Below are 16974 nucleotides of genomic sequence, written 5' to 3'. Positions count from 1 at the left end.
GAGGGTGGAGTGGATAGGTGGAAAAGGAGCTGGGCAGGTCGGACAAGTCCGGACAGGTCAAGGGGACAGTGCGGAGCTGGAAGTTTGAAACTAGGATGAGGTAGGGGAAGGGGAAATGAGGAAGTTGTTGAAGTCCACATTGATGCCCTGGGGATGAAGTGTTCCGAGGCGGAAGATGAGGCGTTCTTCCTCCAGGCGTCTGGTGGTGAAGGTGCGGCGGTGAAGGAGGCCCAGGACCTCCATGTCCTCGGCAGATGCCAGCGTTGAGAATCCTTGAAGGTTCTGGCAGTGGTAGGTAAGCCATGGTACACTCAGGATGAGTTGGTAGAGTTGTATGAGAAATCTCATTGGGCTTCGCAGATAGAAACTCTCTGAAATTGACACTTAGCCAATGTTTGGTCAAATTCAGCCCTATATTTCAGAAGCACTTCATTGACTGTAAAGCACTTTGAGATGGCATGGGCATGAAAAGTATTGCAAGAATATAGTCCTTTCTTCTGTTGGTATCACTTGTGCTTGTTTCTACAGCTGACACTAAACCACAGTAAAATGCGTAGTATCAGAGAGGACTGAATTATTCCTTTTTACCTGGTGTCTATTGTACATGAGCCATGCAGTCACTGTACAGGAGTGAATTATTTCCATTTAAAAAAAAACAACTGTGTATATCGAACTAACATAGGAGATAACAGTGAGATGAACGCTGTATTTGGCTGTTTCTATAACATACTCAATCCGAGCACATGAGCTGATGCCTAGCCATTTGTGACAACTTATCCCGCCATCTCCTCAGGGAAAATTATTTTAGATTTTCAGATTTATTGATTAAGCAGGAGAAACAGAACTTAACTCTCAGCGGGATGAACAATACATCAATCAATGCGGTTTTTTGATGTCAAACACAGAGTTTGATATTTGAAAGTTGATTGCCTTGTAATTCTGCCTTGAGTTCAGCAGTGAGGCTTTTTCCATTTGGATCTATACTCACCGGCATTTGTTTAATCTGTTTCCTATTTTTAGCTTCAGACCCCTCAGGTGCAAGCATGTTGATGCATAAAGATTATTTCAAGGCTTTAAAGTTCACTTTTTTTTATTTACAGACCTCTCCTGCTGAATCCTTTGATTTAAGTATTGGCTCCAGGTTGGTGTGCAGCTCTGGAGACAAAGGACTGGAGATTGAAAATAAAAAAAACAGAAATTGCTGGTGAAACTCAGCAGGTCTGGCTGCATCTGTGGGAAAAGTTGCAGAATTAATGTTTTCAACCTCGTGACTCTTCATCAGAACTGATGGCAGCTCGGAAAAAGTGATATTTATGCTGAAGGCAAGGTTGGGGTAGATGGGGAAAGGGGGAGATGAGCTGATAAGTAGAGACAGAAGATGTGAAAGGGGCAGATAAATACCGAGATTTCTGAAGGCAGGCCAGGACAGAAGAGAAGTTGAAAAAGTGATAATGTGGGCTGAGGGTAGCAGACAATGGGTAGTCTGTACCGTCATGTGATAATAGGTCTGAGAGTGAGTGAAAATGGGTTGACTGTGCTAAACGCAATCCATGTCATAACATGCAAAATAACCATAGACGGATGGAATCCAGCTCTAATGTTATTGAATTCAATATTGAGTCGAGAGGCTGCAGGGTTCCCAAGCAGAAAATGAGATGCTGATCTTCATGCCTACATTCAAAGATACTATGGGTGTTGTGAGAAGGTGTTGAGGGTGGAAAAGGAGTGTACCAGGCTGTTTGGAAGGAATGGGAATATTGACGTTTCAGGCAAAAGCCCTTCATCAGGAGGCTGCCTGCTTCATTCCTGATGAAGGGCTTTTGCCTGAAACATCGATTTTCCTACTCCTCGGATGCTGCCTGACCTGCTGTGCTTTTCCAGCACCCTCTAACTTAGACTCTGATCTCCAGCATCTGCAGTCCTCACTTTTGCCCTGTTTGGAGGGAATGGTCCCATCAGAAGGCTGACAAAGGAGGGGAGGGAAATATGTATCTGGTTATGGCAGCACACTGGAGATAATAGAAATAATGGCTTACAATCCTTTGGATGCTGATGCTGATGGGGTGGTTAGTGAGAGCCAGGGGACCCTATCGTTGATGTGGGAAGGAAGAGACAGAGGGGAATTGGCCAAACACTGCCAAAGGCCCCGTTGACCAGATTAGCAGGGAATCCTGGCTCAGGAGAAAGGACATTCCTATGGAAGGTAGCATCATTGGAATCACAGAAGCTGTAACACATGTCCATTCAGTTTTTCCCTTCTCACTGTCCAAGATCCCTAACACATCTTCCAGGTGAAGCAGAGAGTTACCTGCACTTCAATCAATCTAGTCGATTGTATTTGCTGCTTACCAGGAGATCTTCTCTACACTGTGCAGACAAATCATAGACTGGTTGACCACTTTTCAGAATACCTATGTTCTATCCTTAAAAAAAGACCCCGAGCTTCCAGTTATCTGCCACTTCAACACACCACTATGCTCCCATGCCAACATCTCTGTCACATGCTGGCTGCAGTTTTCTACCGAGAGCCAGCACAAGCTCAAAGCACAACAACGGAAAGATCTATGGATGCTATAAGTTAGAAACAAAAACAGAAACTGCTGGAAAAACTCAGCGGGTCTGGCAGCATCTGTGGAAAGAAATCAGAGTTTACGTATTGGGTCTGGTGACTCTCAGAACTACTCAGCAGGTCTCAATAGAAACCTGGTAAAGAGGACCCAAGCCATTTGTTCAAGGTGCAAGCTTGATGCTGAACGGGAAATATTTTAGTTTGGGAAACTTGGTCGGCATAGACCAGTTGGATTGAAAGGCCTGTTTCCATGCTTCATGACTCCATGACTTTTTGTGAGACAACAGCAACCCTGAACTGATTGCTGTATGTTGTTCAAATTCATATATAACCTGAAGGCCATAACATTTGGTCCTGCAAAGAGTTCAAGTGATCACAGGTTAGGTGACATATCTCAAACATTGAGTTGGACGTTTTATACTGCTAGTATGTAGTAATGATATCCGTAGTGTTCACCATTACCAGGATACTGTAGTCAAACCATAAAGGTAAGCCCATAACTTATAGGAGCAGAAATTAGGCCATTCAGCCCATCAAGCCTGCTCCATCACTCAAACGTGGCTGATAAATTTCTCAACCCCATTCTCCCGCTTTCTCCCTGTAACCTTTGATCCCCTTTACAATCAAGAACCTATCTATCTCAGTCTCAAAGACACACAATAACCTGGAAATCCACAGCCTTCTGTGGCAATGAATTCCATAGATTCACCACTCTCGGGCTGAAGACGTTTCTCCTTATTTCCATTCTAAAGAGTTTCCCTTTATTTTGATGCTCTGCCTCAGGTTCTAACGTCTCCTGCTAATGTAAACATCTTCCCAACATCCACTCAGTCCGGGCGTTCAGTATTCTATAGTTTCAATTGGATTCCCTCTCATCTTTCTAAACTCCATTGAATATAGACCCAGAGTCCTCAAATATTCCTCAGATGTTAAGCCTTTCGTCCATGCGACCATTCTTGTGAACCTCCTCTGGACCTGCTCCAGGTGCTCTGTTTATTACACTAATGAGTAATATTGATAAAATATGAACTTTAACTCCTGAGTGATGTGAAGTCTGTCCCCAAGACTGATAGAACATAATAAACAGCTGTCTGTCTGTTTCAAAATTTAAACAAATCCAGATGTTAGCTGTAAGTCAAAAAAGGACCTCTGTGACCACCAGGTAAAACCCTGGGGATATCCCAACAGGTGTTTGGTGGGGTGGGGAGGGGATCTTCTGTGGGTCATAGAGAGTTCCTTCTGCTCTAACTTCAGTGATTACTCACTTGGCAATGACATCGCCGATGTGCCACAAACTCCTCACCAACTGCTCACCTGAGACTCCCTGTTGGGGTTTGACTTCCACCAACCAGACCTGCCTTTCTTCAAGTGTGTCTTTCACTGAGGCATCCTCTCGCTGGTCATGTAGCCTCAACAACGATCACCATTAGCACTGTCATTGTTGCAGCCCACCGATTGGACCACCCAATCTTATAGTTGAGCCCCTATCCAGTAAAAATGAATTCACTGGCAATGTCCTTTGGTACATAATTGCAAAGACTGGCAGTGGTTTTATTAAGTCATAGGGCTGTAAGCTTTTTCACCAAACATCTTTGCCCATCTACTTTCCTCTCTTTTTTGCCAAATGTTCGTTCACCTGCCCATGTGCCTCCTTCTTAGGTTTGGTGTGATATTGTCTGATTCATGCTCTCATGAAGCACCTTGGGATGTACTATATTTGCTATCCAAATGCAACTTCTTGTTATTGTGCAATACAAGGTGTAGCACTCATTGCTTTCAAACCTATTATGAGTTGTTTATCTCTCCACCCTGGAGGCTCCCTGCCTCTATTCCTGATGAAGGACTTTTGCCTGAACCGTCGAGTTTCCTGCTCTTCGGATGCTGCCTGACCTGCTGTGCTCTTCCAGCACCACTCCAATCTAAACTCTGGTTTCCAGCATCTACAGACCTCACTTTTGCCTATTATGAGTTGTGTTTGTGCAGGGGCAACGCATGGGAGTGGAGTGAAACATCACTCCTATTAAGAGCAGCCTGTGTTTTTCTGCTCATTACTGCCACCATGGGGAATATATGTTCTACAGCTTTGAGCAAGAACACATTCAATATTGAAAACAACAACAGAAATCGCTGGATGAAACTCAGCAGGTCTGACAGCATCTGTGGAGAGAGAAACACAGAGTTAATGTTTCAGTCCAGTGACCTTTCTTAAAGTACATTAGCTTCTTTATTCTTAACCTTGCTATCCCACCCACCCATCCCATCCCATCCCAGTCCAATCCACCCAATTCTATTCCTCTCTCTGTTGAAGCCAGTTCTCTCTGACAGATCATCCAGTACGGCAAGTAAATGACTATTGCTTGCACCCAAGTTGGAACGTGGTCATCTGAACTCAGCATTGCCAACAATTCAACCCTTGGACCACTGGGATCATCCAGCTGAGAAATTCTCATCCTGTGTGTGCCATCAATTGTGACCACATAACTGAGACTTGATGCTAAGGGTCTGTTGTGTGACAGGAGACAGTGAGGTCTGCAAATGCTAGTGAGCAGAGTTGAAAGTGTATTGCTGGAAAAGCACAGCAGGTCAGGCAGCATCCGAGGAGCAGGAAAATCAACGTTTCGGGCCGGAGCCCTTCATCAGGAATTGTTGTACGACAGGAATCAACTCTTTCCGAGCAAGTGATAGATATAGGAGAGATGTCAGAGGTAATTTCATTACTGAGAGAGTAGTAAGTGCATGGAATGGCCTGCCTACAACAGTAGTAGACTCGCCAACTTTAAGGGCATATAAATGGGCATTGGATAAACATATGGATGAAAATGGAATAGTGTAGGATAGTTGGGCTTCAGATTGGTTCCACAGGTCGGTGAAATATCGAGGGTTAAAGGGCCTGGAATGTGCTGTAATGTTATATGTTCTAAGTAGGGGAAAGTGATGACTGCAGATGCTGGAGAGTCAGAGTTGAAAAGTGTGCTGGAAAAGCATAGCAGGTCAGGCAGCATCCGAGGAGCAGGACAGCCAACTTTTCAGGCATAAGCCCTTCATCATTCCTAATGAAGGGCTTATGCCTGAAATGTTGAATCTCCTGCTCCTTGTATGCTGCCTGACCGACTGTGCTTTTCCAGCACCACACTTTTTGACTCTTTGCCAGCAAGGTTCAGTTAGTTCAGGGTGGCTGTCAGATATTTTCTGGTGATTTGAAGAGAGAGAAAAAAAGCTGGAGAAAAAAAGCTTGAACTTGTTCAGCACCTTTCAAAGATTTCAGAATGGCCAGAAATGCTTTTCAGCGAATAACATACTTTCAAAGGTTAATCATTGTTATAATGTAGGAAACATGCCAGACAGCTGGAGACAGCAGGCTCCTGTAAACAGTAATGAGGAAATAACTATAAAACTGTTTTACGAAGAAGAATTGATTAAAAGGTTGGGGAGAATTGACTCCGGCCAACCCCCAAATCTTCTTCAAAAGGGTACACTTGGATATTTCACATCCACCTGACAGGGAAGACAGGAACTAAAACAGAAGTTGCTAGCAAAGCTCAGCCAGTCTGGCAGCATCTGTGCAGAGAAATCAAAGTTAACGTTTCAGGGCCAGTCACCTTTCCTCAGAACTGCTGGTAGCTCGGAAAATGTTGGACTTTATGCAGAAGATATGGTGGGTAGAGGGTAAGGATAGATACAGATAGAGCTCAAAGAGAGAGAAGAACAATTGGCGAGACAAAGGAGTGGATAACAATCTGGTTGAAAGCGTGGATAGCTGTTAATGGAGGTTGTTAGTGGCTAACAATGGATTATGTGTAAAAGTAAGCTATGCAATCACAGGGCCAGGTATGTCAGGGTGGGGATGGGACATAGGGGAGTCCATAGCCCTAAAGCTATTGAACTTGATATTGATTCTGGAAGGCTGCAGGGTTCCCAAGTGGAAAATGAGGTGTTGTTCCTGCAGCTATGCTGAACTTCACTGGAGCCACTGCAGCAAAACTGAGATAGAGGTGTTAGCCTGGCAACAGGGTGGTGTGTTAAAGTGGCAAGCAAATGGAAGCTCAGAGTTTTTTTTTGTGGGCAGAACGCGGATGTTCTGCAAAAGCGGTCACTCCATCTATGTGGAAGAGACGCAGCAAATGCAGTGGACTAGATTGTCAGGAGTGCAGGTAAAGTGCTGCTTCTCCGGGTAGGCATGTTTGGGCCCTTGGATACTGAGGTAAATGGACAGGTGTTACACCTTCACTGGTTTCAGGGGAAGTGCCGTGGGGCTGTGGGGGATGGTAGTGGTAGTGAAGGAAGAGTGGACCAGGGTGTCACAGAGGGACTGGTCCCAATGGAAGGCAGACTGGGGAAGGGAAGTGGATGTGTGTCTGGTGGCGACATCTCGCTGGAGGAGGTAGAAAAGGCTGCTGATGCTAGTAGGATGGTAATTGTGGTGTGGATGCTAGTGGGTGGTTGGTAAGAACAAGTGGGACCTTATTGTTGCAGGAAGAAAGAGAGGGGTGAGGGAAGAAATGCATGAAATGGGTTAGACCCAGTTGAGGGCTCTGTCAACAATGGTGCTGGGAATCCATGGTTGAGGAAGAAAGTGAACGTTTTGGAGGCATCATTGGAATATGCAATGAAGGCGGAGTAACTTGGAGAATGGGATAGAGTCTTTACAGGAAGCAGGATGTGAGGTTGGATAGTCAAGGTAGCTGTGGGTTTGTAGCGGATATTAGTGTCCAGTCTATCCCCAGAAATGGAAACAGATATATTAAGGAAGGGAAAGGAAGGAGTCAGAGATACAAGCACGTGAAAGTGAGGGCAGGGTAAAAATTGGAAGCAAAATCGATAAACCTTGCCAACTCCGTACAAGAGAGGAAAGTAGCACTGATGATATCATTAATATATTGGAGAAAGAGTTGTGGGTGGGGACTGGAATTGGATTGGAGCAAGGAATGTTCCACATACACCCAAAGAGATAGGCATCACTGGGCTCCATGTGGGTACCCACGGCCACTCTCTGACCTGAAGAAAATGGGAGGAGGAGTTAAAGAAGAAGTTGTGGAGGGTGAGGACGAGCTTGGCTGGGCGAGAGAGGTGGTATGGTTCAGGCCTTTGCTCCAGGAAGAGCCCTGAGCCCATCCTGGGGTGGGGGATAGACGTTGTTAACAGGGCCCTCAACTGGGTCTGATCCATTTCACGTGGGAAGGGATTGCATGTCCATGGAAAAGGGGATGGAGCTGGATCCCGCAAACTAAAGTTCAGAAACTGGCGTAAAGTGTTTGGGGAATCAGGGATTCATGTGGGAAGGGATTGGACCAGAGGGGAAAAAAAAAGTCAAAGTAGGGAGAGATGAATTCTGTCGGGCAGGAGCAGGCAGAAACAATGGGTCTGCCCAGACAGTTCTGTTTGTGGATTTTGGGAAGGAGGGAGAAATGAGTTATGCGGGGCCAGGGGATATCACCAGATGAAATGAGGTTGGTGACTGCCGTTGATACAATAGCCTCATGTTCCATCATGGGGTCATGGTATGGGGGAAATAGGAGGAGGCATCTGTGAGCTGGCGCTTAGCCTCTGCGATGTAGAGGATTCCTGATGAAGGGCTTTTGCCCGAAATGTCGATTTTGCTGAAGCTCCTTGGATGCTGCCTGAACTGCTGTGCTCTTCCAGCAACATTGATCCAGAATCTGGTTTCCAGCATCTGCAGTCATTGTTTTTACAATGTAGAGGTCAGTCTGCCAGACAGCAACAGGCTTAATGACAAAATCAGGGTTGGATCTGAGAGCACAGAGAACTGTCAGTTCCCAGAGAGAGAAGTTGGATTAAGTAAGGATGGGCAGGGAGGGGGGCAGAGTAAGAGGTGACGAACGTCACGTCGACAGTTCTCGCTGAACAGATGGAGTGCAGAAAAAAGGCCTGGGGGAGGGGTCCAGGTGGAGCGAGAGTGTTGGAGGTGGGCGAAGGGGTCTGCGGGACTGGGAGAGGACTCTTGTTTAAAGGATTGGGCACGCATGCCCCCAAACCCACATACCAGGCCCTGATATCACATTGTTTGATTTACACACAATTATGGTGACATTGTGAGCCACTAACAATCCCCATTAACAGCTATTCACACTCCCAGCCAGATCGTTATCCACTCCTTTGTCTGTCCAACTGTTCTTCTCTCTCTTTGGGCTCTATCCCCACCGATCATTTGCTCCGTACCCCTCACTCCCATCTTCTGCATAAAAAAGCAATATTTTCTTCACTACCATAGTTCTGAGGAAGGGTCGTTTCTGATTTCTCCCCACAGATGCTGCCAGGCCTGTTGAGCTGTTCCAGCAATTTCAGTTGTTGCGTTTGATTTACAACATGTAGAGTTCTTTAGGTTTTAATTAAAGAAGCCAGGACCTTTGGCTGGATCTTTCACCTGTCTATAATGCCATCAATTATGGTGACACCCACAAATGTACTAACCATACCTTCTATATTTTCATCCAAATCATTTATATAAATAACAAACAGAAGAGGTCCCAGAGAATGCCGCTGGTAACAGGCCTCCAATCTGAAAAGCAACCGTCCACCATTACTCTCTGTCTCCTGCTATTAAACCAATCATGTATCCAATTAGCAAGCTCATCCTGAATTCCATGTAACATAAATTTTCTAATTAGTCTACCATGCAGAACCTTGTCAAAAGCTTTACAAAAATCCAAATAAACAATGTCTACTGCTCTGCCAGAACTAATCTTTTTGGTAACTTTCTCAAAAAATTCAATCAAGTTTGTGAGACATGACTTTCCTCACACAAAACCATGCTGACTATCCTCAATCAATTTTTGCCTCTCTAAATATTCATAAATCTAACCTTTTATAATCACCTCCAACAATTTACTCATAATCGAAGTCAGACCCACAGGTCTATAGTTCCCCAGTTTCTCCTTACAACCTTACTTAAATAAAGGTACAACATTATACTTTTGAGATAAAGTATTTTTTCTTCTTGACTACAACAGACATTGTAAATATCGTGAAGCAGCACAATAAGACTAAGAGTATTACACCAACCTATTCCCAGAGATGGGGTATGGCATGAATTTTAAGGCCTTGTAGTACCATGTTCTGATCTTCTTACCAGACTTTGGATGAAGAGGTTTCTCCTGAATTAGAATTAGCTTTATTGTCATATATACTCGCATGAGCACAGTGAAAAGTTTACAAATCATCACTTTCAGTGCCATCTTAGTTGCAAAGGTATTTAGATCCACATCCTTAAGTACAAATTCTTTGGGAAAGAATTTCTGTCGGTGTTGAATAGGCCGTTCTGACCCAGCCTGGAATTCCTCTCGGTGCTGAATAGGCCGGTCTACTCCAGCCTAGGATTCCTCTCGGTGCTTTGGCCGACAGTCTGGGACTCCTTTCAGCGGCAGTCTGGGAGTCCTTTCGGTGGCTGTTTTTGTCAGCATCCGTCTGGGTTACCTTGGGTCCTTGAGCCCAGAGCCGTGAAAGGGACTAAGTGGACTTTGTCTTAAATTTTTGATTTTAATTTCTCTTTTATTTGGTTTATTACATTATCATGTGAGTACTGTTATTCTAAACTTCTTATCACTTAATTTTTTGGATTTATTAGTACGGTTTTAGACTTTTACAGATCTGTAATGCAGGACCGGCCTATTCAACATTGAGAGGAATCCCAGGCTGGACCAGACCGGCCTATTCAGCAGCGAGATAAACCCCAGGATGGAGCAGAACTGTCATACTGCAGAAGCCCCTGGAAGTGCCATGGCCAGTGGAATTCTGGGCACGGACCCGGATTTGATTGATTGATTGATTGCTGGATTGATTGATTGTCATGTGCACCAAAGTGCACTGAAAAGCTTTCTTTATGACCAGTACAGACAGATAATAATAAGCAAGCATGTGCAGATCAAAGAGACTTAAACAAAGGCATACAGGTTAGATTGCACTGGGAGTGCACTAGGCCAGATCAGCACTACCAAGGTCAGCATTATTACAGGTTAAAGAGCCCATTCGGAAGGGGTCGTAGGGATCATTACAGGAGTGTGATGGGCCTTTGATTGTGTTAGCAGCCTTTCCGCATCAGTGAGCTGTGTGAATGGAGTCCATGGATGGAAGATTGGTTTCCGTGATGTTCTGGGCTGTGCACACCACCTCCGGTAGTTTCCTCAGGTCTGGGCAGAGCAGTTGCCATACCCGACCGTTATGCACCCAGACAGTGTGCTTTCAATGGTGCACCTATCAGTGCTGCCAACGAAGCAGCCATGAGGAACGGTCAGAGCCACACCTCATTCTCGGATGCAGCAGTGTCCCGGAACCTCCTTCCTCACCTGAAGCCAGCAAAATAGAGTTAGATTAACTTGATGTTGAGCCAGCGCAAGGACCACCCCGATAGAAGCTGTTGGGAACCTGAACCCATCTCCGATATTGCTACCACGAGATGGCGCTGCTGTGCTCACTCGACACCACCAATCCAATCGCTTCCACCGAGCTCTTCACTAAGAGGTATGTAAACTAAAAGAAAAGAAATTGGAGAATTATATGTTAGGTTTAATTATGGCTATTCTGCAAGTGGTTTCTGGTTGGAACCCCAGTGGAAATGCTTGTCCAACTGAACACCTTCATTTAATTATTTAAAAGACTATGCTTTTGCCTCTCCACCTTCTATTCTACAGGTAAATGCAGCTAATTGCAACTTTCTGTATATCTTTAAAGCAACAATATGTCATTTATGCATGGTTCTGGAGGTGAGTAATATTTTGGAAAGATCCCACAAACAACTCAAAGGCAAATCAGTGAATCATTTTCAACGAATCATAAAACAGCGCAGCACAGATGGAGGTCCACTTGCTCCATCTTTGTTTGAAAGAGCAACCCAATAATTCCATTCTTCTCTCATATCCAAACATTTTATTTTCTCTCTCAGGCATTGAAGCAACTAAATTAGAACCTCTACCACCCCCTATCAAGCATCGTGTTTCGAATCCAAGCCACATTCTAAAGAAATGACTTTCTTCCTGTTGTCACTTGTTCTCGAAACAATCAAGTGCATCTGTGACCTCTGCTTATTCAACCTTCAACCCTGGAAACACTTTCTTGTTATACATGCTGTTCAAGATTCAATAATTTTAAATGCCTTTAATCTTCTCTTTGCCCTCACTGTCTCCCAAGACTATCCAGTTAACTGCATTTCTGAAACCAGTGTAAATCTCTTCTGTACTCACTTCAGATAGATTGTAATTCTTCCTGATTTGTGCCCCCCTTGGAATTAAGACAAAAAAAAACCCTTTAGATGTAGTTCTGTGCAATTGTCTACCAAGTACGAAAAGAGCCCCATTAGGTTGTCAAACAGATCATGGGCTGGATAGGAAATTGATGAGATTGCTTTAACCTGAAGGTTGTTATCAATAGTGATGGAGCTATATTGGGACCAACAAATTAGAATGCCCGGAGAGATTGTTGATAAAAGCATTACGATTTTAAATTTGTGCTTGTGAATTGCACAAAGGTGCTGCAGGAACAATTGGTAAGTTCGAAGCTGACACAAGTCGCAGTATTGGATTGGAAGCAACATTGGGATAGAATGTGGAATATGTCCAAGTCTGGCAATAAAAACAGTGTGTTCTTATTAAGCACAGGGCTAAAGTAAACTCTTCCAATAGTGTGCAAGGCTCACTGTTCAGACTGTTGAGAGGAAATAGACTAGATGCTTTCATAGATGAATTCTGAGAGAATTCCTCAACACATTGCAAAAGTAGATCCAACGTCTTTCTAGAACATTCTAATGCAAAACAAATTACAATATAGTGTTGTGTAAAACTTTGGCTAGGCTTTATTTAAAAAATAACTGGGACTGTCTTTAAATTTCATTGCAATAGGAAGGAAACATGGGGTGGGCTGTAATTTAGAGATAAAAGAACATTTCATGGGCTGTAGACATTGCTGGCTTGGTGAGAATTTATTGACCATCCCTAATTGTCCACAGGGTAGTTAAGAGTTGGCCATATTGCTGGGGTCTGTAGTCGCATGTAGGTCAGATCAGATAAAGATGATTAATTTCCCTTCGCAAAAGGACATTAGTCAACTAGATGGGTTTGACAGTGGTTACATGATCAGCATTAGTCTGGATTTTTATTCTATTCATATCACAACTTGCTATGGTGGATTTTAAAGTCATGATTAGATTAAATTAGATTCCCTACAGTGTGGAAAGAGGCTCTTCGGCCCAACAAGTCTACACCGACCCTCCAAAGAGTAATCCACCCAGACCCATCTCCCTCTGACTAATGCACCTAACACTATGGGCAATTTAGCATGGCCAATTCACCCAACCTGCACATCTTTGGACTATGGGAGGAAACCGGAGCACCCAGAGGAAACCCAAGCAGACACGGGGAGAACGTGCAAACTCCACACAGTCAGTCACCTGAGGCTGAAATTGAACCAGGGTCCCTGGTGCTGCAAGGCAACAGTGCTAACCACTGAGCCACCATGCCACCATGTTCTTGGAAAATTGGTTGAAAGACAATTAGAGCTATCTCTCTCTAATTTAGCAAAGCACAGACTTCAAGGGGATTTGACTGAGTTGTAAAGATGCCTGTGAATATACTACCCAAGTTGCATTGCAGAAAGAAGATGAGGGAACAAGACCTAAAATGTAACCTTTGGACTAGACATGATGACCCTTTTCACAAAAAATTTTTAACCTCTGGGATAAGCTGTAGACTGACTGAGGTCAGCTCACTTGGAATGGAAAGTGAAGCAATTGAATTTGTGAAACAATTGCACATGGAACATTGAGTTACACTGTTCAGGAGAGATATGATTTGCGTGGATTTGGAGAAATGAAGACTGATTAGCAATAGTCAGCATGGCTTTGTGCATGGGAAATCATGTCACAAACTTCATTGAATTTTTTGAGGAGGTAACTAAAAAGATTGTTCAGGGCAGAGAGGTAGATGTTGTCCACATGGACTTTAGTAAAGCCTTTAACAAGATTCCATGTGGTTGGCTGGTTTATAAAGCTCGAGCACATGGGAATTGGGAAGCTTGCCAATTGGACACAAAATCAGCTTGGCAGTATGAGTCGGAGAGTGGTGGTGGTGTTGGAGGGTGAATGTTTGGATTGGAGGCCTGTGATCAGCAGTGTTCCACAGGGATAGATTCTGGGTCCACTGTTGTTTGTATGATGATACTTTGACTTTAAGAGGTGTATTTTATCCTGTTTGTTGAATGAAGAGAGTTTGAGACAGAGGTAGCGAGCAGTCTACTCCACAGCTAACAAAGTAAGCAGCTTGTGAGACCTATGGTATTTTTTTAAAAGTTGGAATGATAGAAGCAGCCTGAACGGGTGGGGTCAAATTCCTAAAGAACCAAGATTTTTTTTTGACTTTTAGCTTTCAGTAGCAGGTTCTGGGGTCTTGAAGTGGGATGTCGAATATCTTATTGCTCCCTCTGTTACAGCTAAAAGCTGGGGATCTCTCCCTACAGCTAGAATTCACACGAGACATTCTATTTTACTGAACATGTCTTTGCCAAGACAACACTTACACTTATCTTTAAAAGAAGAAAATGTTTTGGTTCAGACTATCTTATACATATATATTTTGAGAGGATTTTATCTGGTCCGTATCCTTTTATCATTTATATAAACAATTTGAGTATGAACTTAGAATTAAAATTAGTATTAGAATCCCTACAGTGTGGAAACAGGCCCTTTGGCCCAAAAGGTCAACACCAAACCCACCCAGACCAATTCCCCTACCCTATATTTGTCTCTGATTAATGTACCTAACCTACATATCCCTGAAAACTATGGGCAATTTAGCATGGCCAATTCACCTAACCTGCACTTCTTTGGATTGTGGGAGGAAACTGGAGCACCTGGAGGAAACCCACACAGATAAAGGGAGAATTTGCAAACTCCACACAGACAGTCACCCAAGGCTGGAATTTAGGAGGCATGGTTAGCAGATGACACCAGAGTTGGTGATATAGTCAACAGCGAAGAAGGTTATCTAAGATTATAAAATGATCTTGATCAAATTGATTGGGGGTAGATATTCGCAGGTAAAGGGACGGCTGGAAATTTGGGAAGCCTTCAGAAATTAGATCACAAGAATCCAGAGAAAGTATATTTCTGTTAGAGTGAAAGGAAAGGCTGGTAGGTATAGAGAATACTGGATGACTAAAGAAATTGAGGGTTTAGTTAAGAAAAAGAAGGAAGCATATGTAAGGTATAGACAGGATAGATCGAGTGAATCCTTAGAAGAGTATAAAGGCAGTAGGAGTATACTTAAGAGGGAAATCAGGAGGGCAAAAACTGGTCATGAAATAGCTTTGGCAAATAGAGTTAAGGAGAATCCAAAGGGTTTTTACAAATACATCAAGGACAAAAGGATAACTAGAGACAGAATAGGGCCCCTCAAAGATCAGCAAGGCAGCCTTTGTGCGGAGCCGCAGAAAATGGGGGAGATACTAAATGAATATTTTGCATCAGTATTTACTGTGGAAAAGGATATGGAAGATATAGAAAGTAGGGACATAGATGGTGACACCTTGCAAAATGTCCATATTACAGAGGAGAAAGTGCTGGATGTCTTGAAACACATAAAGATGAATAAATCCCCAGGACCTGATCAGGTGTACCCGAGAACTCTGTGGGAAGCTAGAGAAGTGATTGCTGGGCCTCTTGCTGAGATATTTGTATTATTATCGATAGTCACAGGTGATGTGCCGGAAGACTGGAACTGGCTCAAAGGTAGAAGACAGAGGGTGGTGGGAGGGTTGTTTAACAGACTGGAGGCCTGTGACCAGTGGAGTGCCACAAGCATCGGTGCTGGGTCCTCTACTTTTTGTCATTTACTTAAATGATTTGGATGCGAGCATAAGAGGTACAGTTAGTAAGTTTGCAGATGACACCAAAATTGGAGGTGTAATGGACAGTGAAGAGGGTTACCTCAGACTATAACAGATCTTGATCAGATGGGCCAATGGGCCGAGAAGTGGCAGATGGAGTTTAATTCAGATAAATGCGAGGTGCTACATTTTGGGAAATCAAATCCTAGCAGGACTTATACACTCCTTGTAAGTGGAGTCGCAGGTAGATGGGATAGTGAAGAAGGCGTTTGATATGCTTCCATTTATTGGTCAGAGTATTGAGTATAGGAGTTGGAAGGTCATGTTGTGGCTGTACAGGACATTGGTTAGGCCACTGTTGGAATATTGCATGCAATTCTGGTCTCCTTCCTATCAGAAAGATGTTGTAAAACTTGAAAGGGTTCAGAAAAGGTTTACAAGGATGTTGCCAGGGTTGGAGGATCTGAGCTATAGGGAGAGGCTGAACAGGCTGGGGCTGTTTTCCCTGGAGCATTGGAGGCAGAGGGGTGACCTTATAGAGGTTTACAGAATTATGAGGGACATGGATAGAGTAAATAGGCAAAGACTTTTCCCTGGGGTGGGGGAGTCCAGAACTAGAGGGCATAGGTTTAGGGTGAGAGGGGAAAGATATATAAGGAACCTAAGGGGCAACCTTTACATGCAGAGGGTGGAGGCTGATACAATTGCAACATTTAAAGGCATTTGGATGGGTATATGAATAGGAAGGGTTTGGAGGGATATGGGCCGGGTGCTGGCAGGTGGGACTAGATTGGGTTGGACAGAAGGGTCTGTTTCCATGCTGTACTTCTGTATGACTCTATGACTTTATAATTGGGCCAATAGACTGAGGATTGGCAGATGGATTTTAATTTGGATAAAGGTAAGCTATAAACAAACAAGGCAGAACTTACACAGTTAATAATAGGGTCTTGGAGAGTATTGTTGAACAGAGACATCGAAAGATTCAGTTACATAGTTCTTTGAAAGTTGTGTCACAGGTAGGCAGAGTGGTTAAGAAGCACTACCATGCTTGCCTTCATTGCTCAGACTGAAAGGAGTTGGGACTTTATGTTGAAGTTATACAGGATGTTGCTGAGGCCACTTTTGGAGTTCTGTGTCCTGATCTGGTCTCCCTGTTTTCGGAAGGATATTATTAAATTGGAGAAGGTTCAGAAAATATTTACCGGGATGTTGCCAGGACTTGGTGGGATGGGTGTGGTGGGATTGATTTAGATGAAGAAGCTGGTTAGGCTGGGAGTTCTTTCACTGGAGCGTAGGAGGTAAAGGGTTGACTTAAAAGAGGTTTATAAAATCATGAGGGGCATAGATAAGGTAAATAGCAAAGATCCTTTCCCTGGAGTATTGGAGTTGAAAGCTTGGAGGCATAGTTTTAAGGTGAGAGGGGGAAAAATTTAAAAGGGTTCTGAGGGGCACCTTTCTCACACAGTGGGTGGTTAATATGTGGAATGAACTGCCAGAGGAAGTGATAAATGCAAGTTCAGTTACAATATTTAAAAGACATTTGGAAGGGTACATGAATACAAAAGGTTTAGAAG

Source organism: Chiloscyllium plagiosum, chromosome 12 (genome assembly GCF_004010195.1).
Source record: "Chiloscyllium plagiosum isolate BGI_BamShark_2017 chromosome 12, ASM401019v2, whole genome shotgun sequence".
In the NCBI taxonomy this organism is placed as follows: Eukaryota; Metazoa; Chordata; class Chondrichthyes; order Orectolobiformes; family Hemiscylliidae; genus Chiloscyllium; species Chiloscyllium plagiosum.
This window is presented reverse-complemented; position numbering follows the sequence as displayed.